Source organism: Protopterus annectens, chromosome 1.part2, assembly GCF_019279795.1.
Source record: "Protopterus annectens isolate FY-2018-M chromosome 1.part2, PAN1.0, whole genome shotgun sequence".
In the NCBI taxonomy this organism is placed as follows: Eukaryota; Metazoa; Chordata; order Ceratodontiformes; family Protopteridae; genus Protopterus; species Protopterus annectens.
Genome location: NC_056727.1, coordinates 452,296,284 through 452,319,962, shown reverse-complemented (window position 1 = coordinate 452,319,962; position 23,679 = coordinate 452,296,284). Strand labels below are relative to the sequence as shown.

Genomic DNA, 23,679 nt, shown 5'->3' with positions numbered 1-23,679 from the left:
TCTCACACTTAGCAGGCTTCTGCTGAAGATGAAGGGTATTTCTTTTGTGGAAGACTAGACCTATTTTAGGAGCATTAGAGAGGAAGTCACCCAATGTAGAAGCAACATATTGTTTTTTGACATTATTATTTTTTTTGGTCCCTGTTTAGAACCCTCACCCATGAACATCAAGCCATGACCCAAATATGGTCCATTTATACCTACCTTCATCTGGATATTGAAAGATACCAAAACTCTGATGCAAGAACCAAGAAGAGCAGCTGTCATCCCATGCTGGTTAAGGAATCTGTGATGCTTCTATGTGCCTGCCGTCTGTCAGCCAGCAGCTGTCATGCAGTGTCTTACAATGCTACTGCTGCACTATGTCATGCAGTGCCTTACAATGCAGCAGTAGCACTGTAAGACACTGCACTATGTCATGCAATGTCTTACAGTGCTACTGCTGCACTATGTCATGTAGTGTCTTACAGTGCTACTGGTGCACTATGTCATCCAGTGTCTTACAGTGCTACTGATGCACTATGTCATGTAGTGTCTTACAGTGCTACTGGTGCACTATGTCATCCAGTGTCTTACAGTGCTACTGGTGCACTATGTCATCCAGTGTCTTACAGTGCTACTGCTGCACTATGTCATGTAGTGTCTTACAGTGCTACTGCTGCACTATGTCATGTAGTGTCTTACAGTGCTACTGCTGCACTATGTCATGTAGTGTCTTACAGTGCTACTGGTGCACTATGTCATCCAGTGTCTTACAGTGCTACTGGTGCACTATGTCATCCAGTGTCTTACAGTGCTACTGTCTTACAGTGCTACTGGTGCACTATGTCATCCAGTGTCTTACAGTGCTACTGCTGCACTATGTCATCCAGTGTCTTACAGTGCTACTGCTGCACTACATCATGCAGTGTCTTACAGTGCTATGCTCCACTACCAATGCGCTTAGCTTGAGTACATGCACATGTCAGCTAGGCTGGTGACTCCTAAGACCCTGTGCAATGCATTGCAGAACTAGTTCTTCCCTCAGGTGGCACTACTGCAGTAGGTTTTAAACAGACCCCCTCACACTAGGATGCGCCACTCCCCCATGGCATGGTACTGGCCTCACTTGTAAAGTCCTTTATGACGCTGTGAATGGAAGCACCATAAAGAGCTTCACCCCAAAAGGGTACACACAGTCTCTTCTACATTGGTTCTTTGTGGAAACAAGACAAAATAACTAGGCAGCACATCTAAAGAGTTCACATATAATGCAGTCCTCATTTTAGCATCTGTGACATCAGACATGCACCATGCCACCTAGAATCCTACCTCGGAGGTTGTATGCAAGTGACTCTCCTCTTAGGGACTTACAAAATTATTTTCTAAGGTCTGTTCCACCAAGAAAGATAAAATAGGAAAAGGCAATCAAGGTGACAAGCAGCAGAACACATTCTCTATCTGCTACCTTTAAATTCTACTCAGGGGTTCAAATGTCCAGATGGTGGGGTTCTGTGCTCATTAATGAGCAGAAAAATGAGGAAAAAAATCTACTTTTCACAGGGTATTTTGTCAACAGCTTAGCCACACCTCGAGGACAAAACAGCATAGCTGATAAAACACAAAGTCACCAAACTAATACAAATTCTTAACACACAAGGCCAAAGTCCAAGCACCTATGGAGCAATGTTCAAATGTTGAAATGAAAGGAACCACTAATTGAGAAATATAAAAACACCAAGTACTTAATGATTCCAGTAACAGAAACGGTTAGCACTTTTGTTTGAACAAGTTTCAAACTTCATCAGACAAACTATTCTACATGCATTCACCTTAAATACCCTAACATTTACTTCTATTGGTTAAAAACAGTGTCAGTCATCATGATATACAGCTGAACATAAAACTGTTACCTCATATAAACCAAAAACTGTCAACACTACATTAAAAACAATTTCATACAACTAATATTCAAAAAGAGTATATATGTATGTATATTTAAATATGTGTAAGAATGTATAAATTAATGTATAAAACTGTATGTTGTTGCCAGTTGTCAAAACAACCTTATTTTTGTTATTTTAAAACTTTTTTTCTTAAAAAAAGTGCTTTTAGTTTCAGTATGGCTGAGATAGAAGTGTGATCACTGATGCCAGGCCAACTGTCTGCTTGAAAGTGGATTTGCCATTTTAGCTCATTTATTTCTAACTGTAAACCCCAAGGCTTCTTTTCATCAATAGTGACTTGATCAATTACTACAAAGGAAAATTTATGGTTCACATTGTCAGAAATATGTTTGGCCAATGCATTATTCAGATTGTTTTTCCTAACAGCGTAGTCATGCTCATAGATTCTTTGACTTAGCTTACGCCCAATCTTTCCTATGTAGAAACCAGAGCATGAATCGCACATGGCCAAATAAACCACTACACTGGAATTACAAGAATATTTCCCTTTTATCTGATGTCTGATGTTTCTAATAGTTATATTATCAGTTACTTTTACCATATGACACCATGAGCAAGCTCCGCATCTAAAAGTTCCTTCTTTATTTACATGAAAGGGAACTTGTCTGTTCTTGAATAAATCCTTAAAATTATTACCTCTTCTGTATACAATAGCTGGTTTAACCCCTAAGTGCTTCCTGATGTTAGCATCCTCTAACAGAATTGTCCAGTTTTTTTCAAAAAATAGAAGTTAAAAACTTAGCGTCCTGGCTAAAAGTTATAGTCAAGGCTTTTTGAAAGTCTGGAGGTTGTTGTGTAGTGTCATTGCATAGTTCTACCATGGTACTACATTCTGTAGTACTTAAAATTCCCTGATACTCGCCATTGGCTGATGTAAGTGGAATGGTGCCTAAAACAGGTTGAAAATAACCATTTAGTCTCTTGGTAATGACTTCCGTATTTAGTTCTTCCACTAATTTGACTTCCGTACTTAGGTCTTCCACTAATTTGACCAGGTAACCTCTTTTCAGGAACATACCACGTGGAAACTGACATTCTTTCAAAAACTCTTCATGTGTTGTAAGCATGCGAGCAGCCCTGACCAACCAGCCTTTCATAACAGACTTTTTTTGATGAAATGGGTGTGAGTTTGTATAATGCAGAAAAGTGTTACAGTATGTGGCTTTTCTATAGAGACATATCTGCCACCTTCATCATCTTCACATCTAAATAACCTATAGTGACAATCATACTGCCATGTAAACTTTAAGAAACTAGTAGTTTCATTAATATATGACAAAAAAAAAAATCACATAAATCAGCCTGCGTTCCTTTCCAAATAATACAAATGTCATCTTGAAACCTTTGGTACAGTTTAATATAGTTATTAAACCTTGACTGGAAGACAAAAGTACAGTTTTGTACCTACCATAAATGTAGATGTTCGAGGATCCACATTGCTGCAGTCATAACCTGTGGGTAGTCCGCTGTCCTCGGTCGAATACCAAAGAGTTAGGCTGGCGCTGGTCATGGCCGGAGCTGACGCCAGTTCGTAGTACAGCGCATGACCGACACCATATCCTCAGTCTTTCTTGCCCCAGATGTCAGAAGGCCTTAAAAAGAAAAGGCCAGAGCCAAAATAGTAAATAACCAACAACCACAAGTGAGAAAATAACAATTATCCCAAAGGAAAAAACAGCAACCCCAAACAGTAGAGGGGGAGGGAAAGGGACTGGCAATGTGGATTCGAACATACATTTATGGTAGGTACAAAAAGTACAGTTTTGTACCTACCATAAATGTAGATGTTCGAGGATCCACATTGCTGCAGTCCTAACACTTGGGTAGTCCGCTGTCCCAGTCGGCCCGAATACCAAAGTATATGGCTGATGTCGGTCAAGGCGCATTAGTCTGACGTCAGGGTACAAATGCGCATGACCGACGTCATTTCCTCAGTCTTTTCTTGCCCCAGATGTCAGAAGACACTAAAAAGATAAGGACAAAACCACAAACAACAAACACTACTGCACCAAAAATATGTACAATATATACATAATTACAAGAGTATAACCTCACCCACACAACCACCCCTAAACACAGAGGGAAGGAGGGAGGTAGACTGCAGCAATGTGGATCCTCGAACATCTACATTTATAGTAGGTACAAAACTGTACTATGTTCTTCATTCCACATTGCTGCAGTCCTAACACTTGGGTAGAATCCCAAAGCAGAGGTAAGGGAGGCTGGCAAATCATAAAGAAGCAGGAGCTGTCAACATGCCTTGCAAAATAGCTGTGGCAAAACCAGCCCTAGATTTAGAGTAGAGAGGAAGGCGGTAATGCTTAGAGAAAGTATGCACTGAACTCCAAGTAGCTGCCTCCAAAATATCCTTAGTTGCCACCCCCCTTAGAAATGCTGTTGAAGTGGCAGTAGCCCTAGTGGAATGAGGCCTAATCCCAGCTGGAATCTCCTTGCCATGATGGGAATAACAAAATGCAATGCAAAACCCAATCCACTTAGAAATAGTTTGTTTTGACACAGGCTTGCCCTGAGAACTCAAAGCAAAAGAAACAAACAACTGCTGAGACTGCCTAAAATCGTTAGTCCTGCTTAAATAATAACGCAACTGCCTGTGTACATCTAAAGTGTGCAAAATCTTTTCCCCCTTATTTTGGGGATCTGCATAGAAAGTAGGCAAATGAATAGTTTGGTTTAAAGCCACACTAGAAACCACCTTAGGCATAAAGGAAGGATTAGTACATAATGATACCCTATCCTTATGGAAAATCAAAAAAGGCTCAACCGCCATAAGGGCCTGCAATTCAGAAACCCTTCTTGCAGAAGTAATGGCCAACAAAAAAGCAGTCTTCCATGACAAGTATTCCAATTCAGCAGTAGCTGCAGGTTCAAAAGGTTGTAGAGTAAGTTTCTCCAACATAAAATTGAGATCCCAAGCAGGAGTAGGAGCTCTACGTGGGGGTCTTATATTCTTTGCCCCTCTAAGAAATTGCTTGAACAAAGGATGAGAAAACAATGGTGGGTCACAATCATAGTGAGCTGAAATTGCTGCAGCATGAATCTTAATGGAAGAGAAAGACAAACCTTTGTCCAATAACTCAGTAAGATATTGAAGAGCCACACTCAAACTAGGCTCAGAAATCTCCAAATTCTTTGCTGCACTCCAAAATAAAAATCTCTTCCATTTTTCTGCACACTTTCCTTGTACTAGGTCTTCTGGCTTCCATAATCACATTTAAAACTTGTTGAGGAAGTTGAGACCTGCTGTGTTTCAAAACAGAATATGCCAGGCTGTTAGATGAAGAAAGTGAAGCTTGACATTGAGTAGATGACCGTCCCTCTGAGACAACAGGTGCGGAATCAAAGGTAAAGGCCATGGAGGCTTCCTTACCAGACTCCTCAGTAATGGGTACCAGTGTTGCCGAGGCCAATCTGGAGCTATTAAAATCATCCTTGGCTTGTCTTGTCTGACCTTTAGAGCACCTTTGGGAGAAGAGGCAGAGGTGGAAAGGCATACACATGAAGATTTTTCCAACTGAAAGAAAGAGCATCCACTTTCCAAGCTGTGTGATGAAACCTCTTTGTGCAAAACTTTGGCAGCTGGTGGTTTAGTGGAGAAGCGAACAGATCTATGTCTGGAGTTCCCAATGACACTGTCAATTTCCGAAATACATGAAGATCCAGTTTCCACTCGTGGGGATCCATGATTTGTCTGCTTAACACATCTGCTAAGGAGTTCTGTGCTCCGGCAGAAACCTTGCCTGAAGAGTTAGTTGCAAGCTGAGCGCAGTCTCCCATAAAATCATTGCTTGCCTGCATAACGGGTAAGAATGTGTTCCCCTTGTTTGTTGATGTACCACATGACAGTTGTGTTGTCTGTTAGAATCAACACCTGCCCTGGAAGAAGTAACTCCTTGAAAGCCATTAATGCAAACTGGACTGCTAACATCTCCTTCATGTGGATATGTAGATGCTGTAGTCTGGCAGGCCACTTGTCTTGTATCCACTTTCCATTTAGATGAGCTCCCCAAGCAATGTCTGAGGCATCTGTCATTAGAATCTGACTCGCCTCTGGCCGGGTCACAGAGAGTCCCTTGTTTAGGTGACATTCCTGAGCCCACCACAAAAATTCCTGTTGAATGCAAGGTATTATTTGAATGACAGTGTCCAAATCCTGGCAGTGCTGTGTCCATACATTTTGAGATACCATTGCAGCTTCCTCATATGCAGTTTGGCATTGGGAAGCACCAGAATACAAGATGCCATGAACCCTAAGGCTTGAAGGACTGTCCTTGCAGTCAGCCCGGACTGAAGAGATAGTTGATGGAAGTAAATGGAAAGATTCTTTTGTTTGTCCGGGGTTAAAAAGGCCATCTGGGCTGCTGTATTCAGTCTCACACCCAGAAAGCACATGTCTTGAGAGGGTACTAGACTGGACTTTATTTCGCTCACAGAATACCCTAGGCATCTTAGCACTGCTATCACATATTCCAAATGCTGTAAAGGTCTTCCTTTTCTTGAGCCAGAATCAGGCAGTCGTCCAAGTAAGGATAGATTTGTATTCCTTTAGCCTGAAGTAAGCTATCACTGAGCCAGAACCTTTGTGAATACTCTGGGCAGTAGATAAGCCAAAGGGCAATGCAGAGAACTGATAATGGGAATTCCCAGCTCGAAAACGCAGATACTTCCTGCAACTTAGTCTGATAGGCACATGAAGGTAAGCCTCCTTGAGATCTAAAGTTACCATCCAGTGATCTTTGCCCAGCAGAGGTAAAAGCTGTTGTAACGTCAACATTTTGAACTTGGGAATGTCCAGATAAGTGTTGAGGATAGATAAATCCAAAATTGGTCTCCACGTGTTCCCCTTCTTTGGTACTAGGAACAGGCGAGAATAAAATCCTAGGCCCCTTTCTGGCACAGGAACCGCTGAATGGCCCCTATTTGGAGTAACAGAGAAACTTGCTTGTGAGCCTCTTTTCTTTGTAGAGGAGGAATGTCTGGCATGCCTTTGAAAGGAGGCAAGGTATGGAAATAAAACCTGTAACCGTGGTGAATGATATCCAATACCCATCTGTCTTGGGTAATTAAATCCCAATTTTCTTTGAAAAGAGCCAGCCTTCCTCCCAAAGGTGCTGCCAGACGAGAATGTACTGGCAGCTGAAAAGGCAGGTCATTGGGTCTGTTTACGAAAGGACTGACCCCTGCCCTCACCAGAAGACTGAGCAGGTGAACTCCTGTTCTAGGCCTAAAAGAACCTTGAGCTCTGCCCCTACCACGCCTAGACCTACCCCTAGACTGGGAATCATAAGCAGGATATTTCCATCCCTTAGTAGGCCAATTACTACTAATCTGGGGAGGCAGCACCTGCAATAAATCTTTAACAGTCTGCATAGACTTAGCCTTGTCCTCCATTTTCTTTAAAACTGCTTCCACAGGCGAACCAAACAACACGTCAGACTGTAATGGAGCATCCAAAATCCTTGTCTTAACATGCTCAGCTAAATTCTGATCCCTCAACCAGGCGTGCCTCGAAGAACAGAACCAGTGGCAGCCACCCTCGAGGAGGCCTGCACAGCATCAAAACCACATTGCAAGGAATGCTTACCCACCTGTTCAGACACATGAACTAAATCCTGCAACTCTTTACACTCAATACCTTCCGCCAGAGCATCCACCTTAGACTTCAATTGTGAAAGGAGATAATTTTGATATTTTAACATGTGAAACTGGCAATTCAACCCTCATGGCTAAAGTGGAAGAAGTATACACTTTCTTTCCCCATCTATCCAAAGCCCTTGCCTCTTTATCAGGAGGAACAGGATTTTTAACAACAGAAGCCTTAACACCTTTAGGCCCCTGAGAGACAGTTTCCGGTCTGCCCTAGGACTCTTAAAAAGATACTTATGAGCTTCAGGCACCCTATAGTACCTATCTGGTTTAACTGGGGCAGGAGGCAAAGAATCAGGGTTCAGGAAGCCTCTGCAAAACATCTTCCACCACATTCAGAACAGGAGGTATAGCTAAAGGCCTATGCTGGGGTAAAAACAAAAAATCCCTAAGCCTCTTCCTGGAATCAGAGAAATCTTGACCTTCCCATTTAAAATGCTCCCTCATGGAATGAAGAGTCTCTGTAAATGAAAAATCCTCAGGAGGAGAAGCAGAAGGAGTAGAATCATCCACATCAGAATCAGAATAAGGAGGATACTCCTGCAAGTCTTCAGAAGACTCAGAAGCCTCCGCACACTGCTCAAAACTCTCAAACTCAGGTTCTACCCTAGGCCTCTTATCAGGAGGGGGCATAGAACCTCTAATCATAGTAATCAAATCTTCTGCCATTTTAAGTATATGTTTCTTAGGCAAAGATCCTGAAGAGCTAGGAGAAACCCCCACTGAAGTTAAACCTGGCCTGCCTCTCAAAGAAGCCTTGGAAACAGAAGGGGAGGCTCTAACCACCTTAGGAAGAGAGGGAAGAACAGCCACCTGAGAAGCCCCTTCAGCCTGGCCTACCTCCTGAGAGGACACATCCTGTAACAGTAAAGTCTCTCCCTGAGACTCCAAAGAAACTCCTGGCAGAACCTCCGGCTCCACTGAGTTCTAAAGAACCGACGTCCGGGACTGACGGTTCTTCCAATCTAGGCTTTGCTGCTTTGTCCTTGCGCTTTTTGGACGAAGCGGGCGTCGGAGCATCCGACGGCATTTTATAATTACAACGCTTCCCAAAACTAACCTGGCACAGTCTAACCTTCTCTTAATAGTGCTTGTTAAATCTAGCACAAGAGCGCATCCAACAACGTCGTGCTCAGGCCCTAAGCAAGGTATACACAAGGTATGGTAATCCCTATGAGGTATCTGTTTCCCACAAGAAATACAGTTATTCACTTTTTCTGACATCCGTTAAATACTGAGGCAAGAAAAACCAAAATATTCTAACGGGTACTTAGCCAACTTTGATTCGGTCTGAAACTCCGACTTCAGAAAATTTCAGAACGCCAACCTGCACTCGCAAAACTGCTTCTGCATCGGACCATGCGGCAAAAGACTGAGGAAATGACGCCGGTCATGCGCATTTGTACCCTGACGCCCTGACGCCAGACTAATGCGCCTGACCGACGTCAGCCATATACTTTGGTATTCGGGCCGACTGGGACAGCGGACTACCCAAGTGTTAGGACTGCAGCAATGTGGAATGAAGAACATCTGTACTATGTTCTTCGTCTCACATTGCTGCAGTCATAACCTGTGGGTAGAATCCCAAAGCAAAGGAAAAGGGAGGCTGGCAAACTAAAAAGCATTAGGAGCTGCTAACATGCCCTGTAAAACTGCAGTGGCAAACCCAGCCCTAGACTTGGAATAAAGAGGGAGATGGTAATGCTTAGTAAAAGTGTGTACTGAACTTCAAGTAGCTGCTTCCAAAATATCCTTAGTAGCTACCCCCCTCAAAAAGGCAGTAGATGTGGCAGTAGCCCTAGTGGAATGAGGTCTGATCCCAACAGGAACAGTCTTCCCATGATGAGAATAACAAAAAGCAATACAATGACCAATCCACTTAGAAATAGTTTGCTTTGAAACAGCTTTCCCTTGAGAAGCCAGAGCAAAAGAAATAAATAACTGTTGAGTCTGCCTGAACTCTTTAGTTCTGCTCAAATAATAACGTAGCTGCCTGTGAATGTCCAAAGAATGCAAGATTTTTCCCTTATTTTGGGGATCAGCATAAAAAGTAGGCAAATGAATAGAATGGTTCAAGGCCACATTAGAAATCACGTTAGGCATAAAAGTAGGGTTAGTACGCAAAGACACCCTAGCGGTATGGAATACCAGAAAAGGTTCAACTGCCATGAGTGCCTGCAATTCAGAGACCCTCCTAGCAGAGGTAATGGCCAACAAAAAGCAGTTTTCCAAGACAAAACTTCAGCTCAGACGTAGCTGCAGGTTCGAAGGAGGTAAAGTAAGCTTTTCCAACACAAAATTGAGATCCCAGGAAGGAGTAGGAGCTCTACGGGGTCTTATATTTTTGCCCTCTAAGAAATTGCTTAAACAAAGGATGAGAAAATAAAGGAGGGTCACAATCATAGTGAGCAGAAATGGCTGCTGCATGAACCTTCACAGAGGAAAATGACAAACCCTTGTCCAGTAATTCAGTAAGGTGTAGCGTAAAACTCAAATTAGGTACTGAAACATCAAAGCCCTTTGCTGTGCTCCAAAGAAAAAATCTCCTCCATTTATCAGCATAAACTTTTCTAGTACTGGGCCGCCTGGCTTCCAAAATGACATCTAAAACCTGTTGAGGAAGCTGAGACCCCACAGGCTCTAAAACAGAATACGCCAGGCTGTTAGGTGCAGGGACTGCACCCTGACATTGAGCAAATGATTGCTTGACTGGGACAACAAGTGAGGAATCTGTGGCAAAGGCCAAGGAGGCTCCTGAATTAAACTCCTCAGCAGAGGATACCAGTGCTGAAGTGGCCAATCTGGTGCTATTAGAATCATGCAAGGCTTGTCCCGCCTGACTTTCAAGAGTACCTTGGGAAGGAGAGGCAGAGGAGGGAAAGCATAGACGTGAAGGTTGTTCCAACTGAAAGATAGAGCATCCACTTTCCAAGCTTTTGGGTGAAATATCTTTGTGCAAAATTTTGGTAGTTGGAAATTTAGTGGAGAAGCGAACAGATCTATGTCTGGAGTTCCCCAAGCCACTGTCAACTGTTGGAATACCTGAGGATCCAATTTCCACTCGTGGGGATCCACAATTTGTCTGCTCAATACATCTGCTAGGGAGTTCTGTGCTCCTGGCAGAAACCTTGCTTGAAGAGTGATGTGCAAACTCAGAGCAGTCTCCCACAATATCATTGCTTGTCTGCAAAGAGGGTAAGAATGGGTTCCCCCTGCTTGTTGATGTACCACATGACTGTTGTGTTGTCTGTTCGAATCAACACCTGTCCTGGTTGAAGTAAGTCCTTGAAGGCCATCAGGGCAAATTGGACTGCTAACATCTCCTTCATGTTGATATGTAAATGTTGTAGTCTGGGAGGCCACGTGTCTTGAATCCATTTCCCATTGAAGTGTGCTCCCCAAGCCAAGTCAGAGGCATCCGTCGTTATGATCTGACTCGCCTCTGGTCGGGTCACAGAGAGTCCCTTGTTTAGGTGACATTCCTGAGCCCACCACAAGAATTCCTTCTGGATGCAAGGTATTATCCGAATGACAGTGTCCAAATCGTGGCAGTGTTGAGTCCATACAGTTTTGAGATACCATTGTAGCTTCCTCATATGCAGTTTGGCATTGGGAAGTACTAGAATGCAAGATGCCATGAACCCCAAGGCTTGAAGGACTGTCCTTGCAGTCAGCCTGGACAGTACTGATAACTGCTGGAAGTATAGGTGAAGAGTTCGTTTGTTTGTCCGGGGTCAGAAAAGCCATCTGAGAAGCTGTATTCAGTCTCACACCCAGAAAGCACATGTCCTGAGAGGGTACTAGACTGGACTTTATTTCGGTCACAGAATACCCTAGGCACCTTAAAACTGCCATTACATACTGCAGATGTTGAAGTAACTTGTCTTTGTCTTGAGCAAGAATCAGGCAATCGTCCAGATAAGGATAAATTTGTATTCCCTCTGTCTGAAGAAAGCTATTACAGGAGCCAGAACTTTTGTGAACACCCTGGGCGCAGTAGATAAACCAAAGGGCAATGCAGAGAACTGATAATGAGAAGTACCAGCCCGAAAACGCAGGAATCTCCTGCAGCTGGGCCTGATAGGAATGTGAAGATAGGCCTCTTTGAGATCCAGGGTTACCATCCAGTGATCTTTGCCTAGCATAGGCAGAAGTTGTTGCAATGTTAACATCTTGAACTTTGGAATGTCTATGTAGGTATTGAGAATGGACAAATCCAGAATTGGCCTCCAAGTGTTTCCTTTCTTTGCACTAGGAATAGACGGGAATAAAATCCTAGGCCTACTTCTGACGGAGGTACCACCTGAATAGCTCCCATCTGTAAAAGCAAAGAAATTTGCTCCTGAGCCTCCAGCCTTTGCTGAGGAGGCACATCCGGCATGCCTTTGAAAGGAGGAAAAGTGTGAAAGTAAAACTTGTAACCTTGATTTATTTCCAACACCCATTTGTCCTGGGTGACCAAATGCCAGTTTTGTTTGAAAAGTGCCAACTTTCCTCCTAGAGGAGCTGCCAGAAAAGAAGGATCTGGCAGCTGAAGATGCAGGTCATTGGGTCTGTTTACGAAAAGGCTGACCCCTGCCCTCACCAGAAGACTGTGCAGGAGAACTCCAAGTCCTAGGTCTGAAAGAACCCTGAGCGTGAGCCCTGCCTCTACCACGTCTAGACCTGCCCTTAGACTGAAAATCCGGAGAAGGGTAGGACCATCCTCTAGCAGGCCAATTCCTGCTAAACTTAGGGGGCTGCACCTGCAAAAAATCCTTGACCGTCTGCATAGACTTAGCTTTATCTTCCATCTTTTCAAAACTGACTCCACAGGAGAACCAAAAAGAACTTCAGACTGAAGAGGAGCATCCAAAATCCGAGCTTTAACATGCTCTGACAAATTTTGATCCTTAAGCCAGGCATGTCTACGAATAACTGAACCAGTAGCAGCCACCCTGGATGAAGCCTGAAGAGCATCGAAACCACACTGCAAGGAATGTTTTCCAACTTGATCTGAAGCATGAACCAACTCCTGCAATTCCTTACACTCTATACCCTCAGATAAAGCATCCACCTTAGATTTCAATTGGCCTAACAAAAAGTTCTGATACTTCAGCATATGAAACTGGCAATTTAAAGCCCTCATAGCTAACGAGAAGAGGTGAACACTTTTTTCCCCCACCTATCCAATGCTCTAGAATCTTTATCCAAAGGAACTGGATTCTTAACCACAGAAGCCCTGACACCCTTCGGCCCTTGAATAATAGTTTCCGGGTGAGCTCTAGGACTCTTATACAAATATTTATGTGCTTCTGGAACTCTGTAATTTCTGTCTGGCTTGACAGGGGCAGGGGGTAAAGAATCAGGATTAAGTGAGGCTTCAGAAAAAAACATCCTGAACAACATCTAAGGCAGGGGGAATAGCCAAAGGCCTATGTTGTGGTAAAAACAAAAATTCCCTAAGCCTTTTTCGAGAATCTGAAAAATCCTGACCTTCCCACTTGAAATGTTCCCTCATGGAATGTAAAGTTTCAGAAAAGGAAAAATCCTCTGGAGGAGAAGCAGAAGGATAGGAATCCTCTGCATCCGAATCTGAATAGGGAGGGTAATCCTGAATATCCTCAGCTGAAGACTCAGAGTAGTCTGAAGAATGCTCCATTCCCTCTAAATCTGTCTCCACCCTAGGCCTCTTCTCTGGGGGGGCAAAGATCCCCTGATCAAAGTAATCAAATCCTCTGCCATTTTCAACATATGTTTTTTAGGAACAGAAGCTGAAGAACAAGGGCTATGGCCAGTACCAGAAAGACCAGGTTTAGCCTTAGCATGGCCTTTAGCCACTGAGGTAGAAGGCCTAATAACCTTTTGTAAGGATGGAACTACAGATACCCGAGAAGCACCCTCGGCCTGGCCTAACTCCTGAGAGGCCAACTCCTGCAAAAGTAAAGGTTCCCCCTGGGATTCAGCCGAGACCTCGGCCGGATCCACAGATTCAACCGGAGGTTCCATAGAACCGGCGTCCGCAACGGACAACTCATCCGGTTTAGACCTTAAAGATTTATCTTTACGTTTTTTAGCGGTAGCGGGCGTCGGAGGATCCGACGGCATGTTGTAGTTACACCGCCACCGAAAACAAGCTTGGCACAGTCTAATCTTCGCTTAATGGTGCGCTTATTAAATCTAGCGCTAAAGTGACACCATCACGCCGTGTTCAGGCCCCAAGCAAGGAATACAGAGAGAATGATAGTCCCTATGAGGTATCTGTTTCCCACAAGAAATACAATTATTAACTTTTTCTGACATCCGGATTAACTGAGGCAAGAAAAGACAAAAATTTTCCCCAACGGGGTACTTAGCCCAACTTGGTCTTTGGTCTGAAACTCGATAATTGAAAATTTCAGAACGCCGAACGGCACTTGCAAATGCTGCTTCTGCTTCGGACCACGCGGCAAGAAAGACTGAGGATATGACGTCGGTCATGCGCTTAAGTACTACTACGCACTGATCGCCAGCTCCGGGCGCCATGACCGACGCCAGCCTAACTCTTTGGTATTCGGGCCGACCGAGGACAGCGGACTACCCACAGGTTATGACTGCAGCAATGTGAGACGAAGAACATCCGTCTTTCCAGTATGCCATAACTAGGTTTGCATAGGCTCCAGCACATGGTGAGCCCATGGCTATTCCTTTCTCTTGCAAGTAATACTTATGGTTAAAAGAGACATAATTAGTTAAAACCAGCTCTAACAATTCTAGAATAAGGGTTAATGTACTGTGTGACACCTTGTATTCTACAAGCATTTCATTTACCCATTCTATCCCAGTTTGTTGTGGAATAACTGTGTAAAGGTCAGTTACATCTATGGTGATGAAAGTATCACTAACGTGATAAGATGCTTTATTTATCTGTTCTAGAAAGCTCCACGAGTCTTTGCATATAGGAGTTTCTTTGACTATTATTTTATTTAACTCATGATCCAAGAACTGAGCACATGAAGAAGTAATGGAACCTCTTCCACCAACTAGAGGTCTCATAGGGGGATTTTGAATACTCTTATATATTTTTGGAATCCCAAAAAATACTGGTATTCGTAGGGTAATGATGTTCAGATAGTTGTATAGATTGATGTAAATTCTTCTCTCTAAGAATATATCAGTTAACTGTGCATGAATCTTTCTGTATGCCCCATTTAATTCATTTAGAGACACTTCACTATACGTGTCAGTTTCTAATAAAAGTTGTAACCTTTCACTGTAAATGTCTATATCCATAATAACTACCCCACCCCCTTGTCTGGTTTCATTATTCTAATGCTACCTTGTGAGCGTTCCATGGCTGCTATTTCAGTCTCTGTCAAATTAAAATTGTGAGACTTGTTCTTTTGTAAGTTTTTTAAGTCAAGTTCACATAATTTTTCATATATGACTTTCGGATGGAGGGGTGGGTTATACGTTGAACTAATACGCCATAAATCTTGATGAGAGTCATATACCTTACTATGATTTATGAGAGAAAAATTTAACTTTCTAAGGTATAACTTTAAATCTATTATTATGTTCGTAAAATCAAACGATCTAGCAGGTACAAAAGTCATCCCTTTTGCTAATAGATTAGCTACATCAGTTTCTATATTTACTTTAGAGTAATTATACACCTTAAAATATTTCTCATCATTTTCTACAATAGTACAAACATTCAATACATTTTCAACAGACAGAGACAGCCTAAAAGACATATCCCCCATGCATGGGGCTTTATGAAAAAAATCATTACAGCAATCAGTGGTAGTATAATTCACGTTCTCCAGTTCCTGGTCTTCGGTTTGGCCCCTTGAAAACCTGCTGCTTGATACCCCCCTGTACCATAGGTCTAGCTTGAGAGTCAGTTCTATTTCTGATTCTCTCAGATGATCTCAGCACAGAGTATTCATCTTCATAGCTACCCATAACTTCATTTTCATCTGTGTCATTAGGCACTTTCCCACTATTAGTATTGTGGTTATTAGCCCAATTATTCCGAAATTTGTTACTGAAAAACTTGAGTTCGGGTTGTGCGCTTGGGGGATTAGGGCAAGCCAAAGCGTTAACATACTCGTCGATGTCTCTCTTTAATTTGCTACTCTTCCCCATTTTTAAAGGTTCTATATTCGCATTACAAAACAGCATAGAGCAGTGATGGTGAACCTATGACACGCGTCTCAAAGGTGACACACCATGACATTTTGGATGACACACCAGCGTTCACCAACACCCAAGTTACCAAAGAAACTGAATGAACAAAACTACAAGAAATATGTCACCCTGCACTTATCTATTAAAACCCAGCAACAAAAAAGTCATTAATTGATAATCAAATCAAATGCAAAGTGTTCTACATTTTTTCAGTTCAATTCAAAATTACTATTAAAAGTAGGGTAATTTTTGGTGTACTATTTTAAGCCCAGTTGTCAGTGAGCATATCATTTTCTCCAATGTAAGTCACTGATTTTTCTTTTACTTTTATAATACATAGCAGCACAAATGATTGGACTGTATTTTTTTTTAAATAAATGAATATGTAAAGAATTTTTCTCTTTTGTTGTGGGGAGGGGAGAGAGGTGGCATGCCAGCATAGTCACGATAGGCATTTTACAAATTTCTGACGCAGTGAGCCCAAAAGGCTCACCATCACTGGTATAGACCAAACAGGTTTTCTAGGGACAAATGAGTCAGAGTCTGAGTGCTTTTTTACGTGGAGAATAACTTTCTTACTGTCATTTTCTATTTATTTTACATTTGTTAACCGGGAAAGTCCGAATGGATACAGGTCCATTTTCAGCAGAGGCCCGGGGAGAAAAGCTCCACATGTACATAGATACAGAAGACTTTACAATTATAGATTTTGTATACAAGAACATATAGATACATATTCCAGATTTGCCGGAATACATACAGAAAAACTTTACAATTATTAATTTTTATCCTAGAACACATACATTTTTAGTAGTACATAGTTGTGCAAGTAGCCATACTGTTCGGTAGTACAATCCATTAGAAATGAAACATGTAATCATTCTTGTAAAACAGCTGATGTTTCAGACTCATTACAAAGACAGTTTCTACATGTAGCCAGGGGATATAGTGATACAAAGTGAATAGTGAGTAGGTTAGTCTGGGTTTGTACCGGGGCATAACCAGTGAATTTCTACATGTTTTTTAAGAGACGTTTTAAATTGGGTTAAGGAGTGGACTGCAGTAAGTTCAGCAGGAAGTAGGTTCCAGGTTTTGCCAACAGAGTTGGAAAATAATGACTCACCAGTTAAGCTGTTGGATTTAACAGTTTGTACTAGCATTCTGTTAGAAGAGCGGAGTGTTTTTAGGTTACTGTAGGGGGTGATTATATTTTTGAGTAAGGCTGTGATTTCTGGCTGGTAGAGAACTTTGTAAGCAACTATTAATTGGTTATACTGAAGTAGACAGGGTAATTCTAGCCAGCCTAGGGATCTAAAGTTAAGACAGTGATGTGTTCTATATGATGAACCTGTGGCAAATCTGGCATTATTATTATAGCAGCTATTGAGTTTATTGAGGACAGATTTACTTAGGTTTGTATAAATAGGAGAGGCATACAGAAGGGTTTATGGTAAATATGTACGGGCAATCACAGTCCTAACAGATGGGGTCAGGAATGGCTTAATCTTATATAAAGAGCAGAGTTTCTTATTGACTGTTTTAATGGTTTGATTGATGTGAGCATTAAACTTAAGACTATTGTCGACTATTACATCTAATAGTTTAGTAGTAGGTTCTGGGGAAATTATGGTGCCATTGTTAGATGTTATGGTAAATGATGGCAAAGGGACCTTACAAGTGGGGGTGAAGAGTAACAGCTTTGTTTTATTTGGATTTAATAGCAGACGCCGATCTGTGAGCCAGTTTTCCACTTTGTTAAAGGTATTTTGGGATAAAGTCTCTAAGTCTATCGGGGAGGTAGCAGAACAGATTATGGTAGAGTCATCTGCATATTGAATGCAGGTTGCATTTGAGATGACTGTACAGAGATCATTAATGAAGACGGAGAATAGGACGGGTCCTAATATTGACCCCTGAGGGACTCCAAGGGTGACTGGTAATAGGGAGGATAGGTTATCCTTCCATAGTACAGCTTGTCTGCCACTTAAACAGGAATGAAACCAGCGAAATGCCAGGTTATCTATGGAGAGTGTTTTTAGTGTCCATAGGAGCAGCTGGTGGCTTACCATATCAAACGCCGTGGATAGGTCTAGAAAGAGGGTAGAGGAAAGCCTGTTATTGTTATGGTTTTGATTTATTGTATGAAAGAAGGGCTGAGGTTCTACCATGGTAGGGTCTAAATCCGTGCTGAGAGGCGGCTAGGAAATTGTTCAAATTGAGGTAGGGTAAGAATTGCTTATGGATACATTTTTCTATAATTTTAGCCAAGGGTGACAGGATGGCAATAGGCTTGTAATTTGATAGTTCAGTGGAACTACCCCCTTTATGGAGAGGAATAACGTAGGAAATATTCCAGATGGAGGGAATATACACTTCTGAGATGGTTCTATTGATTAATATTGAAAGAGGATATGCTACTACGTCTGCGGCTTTTTGAAGATGTTCTGCAGGGAGAAGGTCTGCCGATAGGGTGGTGGGTTTCAGATTCTTGATTAACGATCTGATAAGTGATGTTGGTACTGGTTGAACGTTGAAGAAGAGGCGAGTATTGGGTGTGGGGGTTAGTTAGATTTGGGGTATTGGGAGTTATTTGGTTGGCAAGGGATTGAATAGTTTCCACCAGGATTCTTGAGGTTTGTAAGTATACAGAATCCTTTAACCTTTAACTCTATGTTTATGCTTTAAGCTCTTTTCTGATTTTTGATATAAAATACAGACAGTCAGTAAAATAAAGCTAAAATGGTAAAACAAGTTCCACTTCTTCTACGGGCCATAAATAACTTAGTATGGGCAGATACTTTACAACTATATTAGCCTGGTTGTATTAACAACTGGTATTAACAACTGGTGCTTGATCAAATTAAAGAGCTGTTTTTATTTTGGGGTTTCTAGGCTATTAGGACATGCTGTAGACCCAGTTCAGCTATGTGGTAGTAACTTTTAATATTGCTAAAATGGTAATGACCTGTGGCAAATTCTTTCTCTAGTGAGGGACAAGGCACGAGAGTTTGCTTGTTGGTTTCAGCAAGGAGATTATCTTTCCAGCATTCTGAGCTGTTCAAGGTAAGGACAGGTAGGGTGGACAGACCTGATAAGGGATAGTTAGTACATATATTACAAATAAAAACTTCAGCTATATGAACTGTATCATCTGGTTGGGCTTACACTTTAAGGCAGGACAGCATTTATCTGTAAACAGTAATTCAGAACAGACATTTCAGTGTACTTTTAACAAAGCAATCCAATATAAACACAGTATTATTTGCAGAGATATCCCTTAAATATAGCTTGCTAGCATCATTTTCGTCGGTAACATTTCAGACAAGACTTCGCTCGCTATTACAGTGATGCACTATGCATTGAATTACAGCTACTACACTAAAGGAATAATGATTGACACCCCTGTCTGCCTCTGCAAAGAAAGAAGCTTCTTGATAGAAATGTATGAATAGGTGGCCTGGTCTAGGGCAGACTTCAATATTCTCAGCTTTATCGAAAATGCGTAAGACCACATACAAAGATACAGCTCTGCTATACATTTGGTTTATCATGTCTAGGTTAGAGGGGTAGCTAGCAACTAAGCAGTTGCCTCTCTTACCCTGTTTCAGCTGTGTTTGGTTAGCTTCAAGAAAAAGTAAATCTCCGAATAATTTTCTTCTCCATCAGTTCTTCTTGCATTGCCTATGACTGAACACTACCATTTTCATAAAGGGATATTTCCCTGATTATGAAGTGAACTATAAAATGTAATCATGCTACATGTGCAAACAACAAATGGTAGGAAGGCACTGGTTGTCCAGTCAATGTGCTCAGGGAAAGCATTGAAAATGGCACATGTTCAGAACAGACCTACCCACAGCACTGCAAAAACAACAAACTGTTCTGCCTGGGGGGGTGCATTTCTGCATCCACAAGATCAACTTCTAAAAGATGTCAAAGTCCTAATACCTGCCATCAGAGATGCAACAGAACGCCTACCAAGCATGTAAACCAAGTGAGACTCCTCAACCCTTTCAGTTCAAAGTAAATCCCTGCAAAGTGGCAACTAGTGTAGATAATTAAGGCTATGAGTTGTTAACAAGCTGCTTCCAGCATTTCAGAGTTTGACTTCTTCTGTCCCCATTTGCCTAATGTATGAGTCTGATCAAAGAACTTGAACAAGCCATGTTCTTGGATGGGACTGAGAAAGGTCCAAGTGGATCAGTGCTCCACTCCAGTTAACAAATACAAGTATGTATAAATAAATATGAGGACAGTAAAGTCCCTCAGGCCATGTTCAATTACTGGGACCTCACTGGAAGCAAACCAGTTGCTATGTTGGTCTGAATATTCAAGTGTAAGGGGGATGCTAGCTTTCCGGGATATGTTCTCCAAAAACAGAAGACCATCTGGTACCACTTCAGTCACTTTCTGCATCATTAGATCCACAGTCCTTCACTAGCTGAAGAAAAGCACACAGCATGAAGGAGTTGAGGCATCTTCTTCAGCAGGCTTCAAAGAAAGAAGCTCTTGATGATGCCTGGCTTTCTGATTCCCTAAGCACTCCTCATGCCCTTATACCTGTTTAGCATTGCTCAAAGAACCCTTATGCTAATCCCTGTGCTTATTACTCTCCATGTCTACCTTCATGTGACTGGGTATGTGGGCCTTGAGCTTACATCTTCTCATCCTGCTGGCTGGCTTGAAGCACTGACAGAGGTAGCACTTCATTCTATGTTTTTGGCTCAGGTAATAAAGACAGAGACAGTGCAGGTCCTGTCTAGTGGCAAGGCCACTTGGGTGTTTTTAGTGCATTCAGCATGGAATTTAAGAACCATCTAGTGATGAACAATAGGACTGATACTTGAACAGTGTAATCAGAGTAAAAGGCTGGGCAAAAATTCCTAGTTCAGATAAGCAAATCCAGAAACTACAGAATAAAAAAATTTTGTGTTGAGATCAGGTTGTCAGAGCAGGAAATCCCAACACTGACTCACTGCAGGGGGCCTTCACAGTCAGATCAAATAATTATATTAAATTAAGAATCATGGAAAATTTAGCATACACTTTAGTCTTATATACATACAATTATGCAAATTCCATACTTCCAAATTACACACAGGCAGACTCAAACTACACTATAATTAAGCATCTAAGTCAAGTGTTTTGTCCTTGGAATAATGCATTATATATTTGCTCGGAATAATGCATTATAACTTGAAAGTGAAGATTTTGTTTGCAAGAGGGTTTAAACATATTATTAAGGATAAATATTAGATTTAAGGTTTATGCAAAGTATATTTTATGGATATTTAATTATAAAAGGACAGAATTCAAGTTAAAATCATGTGAAAGTTTTCTCTATAAGTACGTCTCAACTCTAAAACCTGCTACTTCTAGTTCACTGCTCATGTGACACGGGCACTTGTGCCTGCAGTGGGGTTTCCTGCTTATCAAAAAGGAATACATTGATAAAAAAATTAAGCAATCTGCAATGCTATGAAATTATATATGCCCTACTGAAAACATTGTGATGAACACTTTTGCCGATTACAAATATGTGATATTTGTACAATGTTGTAAATCATAATTAAAGCAAGACAAGTAGCAGCTGTCATATTACTGACAGGTTGAAAATACGATACACTTATTCCATTTAATTATTCACACTAATTATATGGGAGAAAGATCTTAAAATGAGATGGCTTTTTGCTTATGTTATCTGTCAAAGATCATCTGCAGTACAAATGAAATGTCATGCATAATTTATATGTGCATACTGTGTTCTCTAATAGAGATGAATTCTGCACTCAGTTATGCTTTTATGGAACTCAAAAAATAAGCCTCAGCTCAAATGGATATACTCTTCACACAGGGACACTTCCCCTAAAGACATAAAAAATGAAACATAGTCAATTATATCAGTTTTCTACTAGGAAGGGGTAAATTACTAAAATACTTGAATATGTAACAACTTGGAGTGGTACTGCAACTGCAAAGCACATACCTTTTTAAAAAACATTTCGGACTGTGCAGTGATCATCATGGAGAGGATGCTTTGCTTCACTTAAACTATTCAACTAAAGAGAATGAAGGTCAGAAGGCACTTTGGACTATTCAGTCCTACAGTCCAGAAAGCATGAAAACTAAGATCAAGCCATATCCTGCAGGGTGTATTGGCAGCTGAACAGGTCACTGTAGTGGGATAGGTTATGTTCAACATGCAGGTTACTACTAACAATACCAATACCCTAACAACTAATATGGTAATAAACAGCATGCTTTGCACTGAGAGCTGAAGCAAACATAGAACAATGTCAGACAATCTTTAAGAACCCATGTTACACGAAGCATCATGTACATCAATGCAAAAGCCTTAGAGGCTTCAAGTAAGGAAAGCTGACAACAGATGCAGTTGCAATAACCCCACACTGGTACACAAGCATCAATAGATGACATATATCTAATAAAATGCTATGCCTCGTTCAGAAAAAAAGTGAAAGGGGGGCTGCAAAAGCATCAATTCTACCTGTACTATTGAGCCACTTCTGACTTGCACAGCAACACCATGAATAGCCTCCACCATCCACAGAGATTATTAAATTAGAAGGGGTCAGAAGTACGCCTTTCTTTTATATACACACACACACACACACACACACACACACACACACACACACACACACACACACACACACACACACAGACACACTCCTACCCACTCTAATGGACAGTTTACAGTCACCAATCTGCCATTTGTATGAATCTGGTATATAGGAGCAAATTTAATCACCTATAGAAAACCCATGCAAACACAGGCAGCATTATGTAGATTCTGCACAGAAGGCACCCTAGCTTAGATACGAGTCAGTAAACATCCTGCTGTGAGATGGAAATGCTACTCACTGTGTCACTGTACCACCCCTGTGATAAAAGTCGCTTCATTAAAAAGTTGACTGACACCAATATTAGAAATGCACTAATCAAGGAAGCCTTGAGCTGCTGTTGAGATGGGCAGGAGAACAACTAATGATATAGGAAATGAAAAGTCCAACTCGGGCAATTTTGCTGATAACAGAGAAGCACTTCCAAGTGTTCAAAAAGGAAATCTGAAGGTTATTCTAAACATTAGCTGCATGGAACCATTACTGAAAGAAAATGTTTCTAAATGCTTAATTGTTCTGAGGAGGAAGTAGCAGGACTGTGACAGAACAAGTAACCACTCTTTCTATGTGAGGCATCCAAACAGCGTAGAGGAAAATGAAGCATTTCAAACGGTCCACTGTTGAAAGGTCCGGGAAGGCATCGGAGTATCTGACAAAAGTGCTTCTGAGCATTTATACAGGAAAAGTAACAGTGCTCATTGCAGGGGATCAAATGTATTTGCAAGATCTAAATTAAATAACCCAGCAGAGCTTTTTACTCTTTAACAGTATGGACTTTACTGTAAAGCTCACTCAGGCTCTTCCATAGACTGCTGAGAGGAAAAGGTTAGTTTTTTTTTTTTTTTTATATTGCTTTCTTGTAATTTTTGTATTGCTTCATTGTCTTCTACTTTGTATAGTGTGGTGTATTTTCATTACAATGCGTTTTAATTGTACTTTGCTTTCAATTGCATATTTAAACTAGGAAAGAGAAAACAGTTGCCTCTCTTGTGAGTCACACAGAAATTAAAATTTTCCCCACCCTGGTGCTGTTGTGATTTTAAACTCAACTCCCTTTCTCTCTCTCTCTCTAGTTGTTCGACCCTTATGCTAATTTGACCATACATTTCCTTCCCTCTCCTCTTTCATTGGCCATTATCAGTAAACACAAAATTATAACTTTGTCAAGTCACTCCCCTTCAGCTATTTAAATGCATCAGCTACCACACTGTATTACACAGAGCCAGTATACTAAGTGACCGCCCCCATCCTATCCAGGACCGGCCTTTGGTCAA

General features: G+C 41.4%; 1 protein-coding gene across 1 annotated transcript in view; it reads right to left on the bottom strand.

The window, feature by feature from the left end:
• Window positions 1–23,679, bottom strand: part of DTD1 (D-aminoacyl-tRNA deacylase 1) — a 1,026,657-nt gene that overhangs the window by 106,888 nt on the left and 896,090 nt on the right. The window lies entirely within an intron of this gene.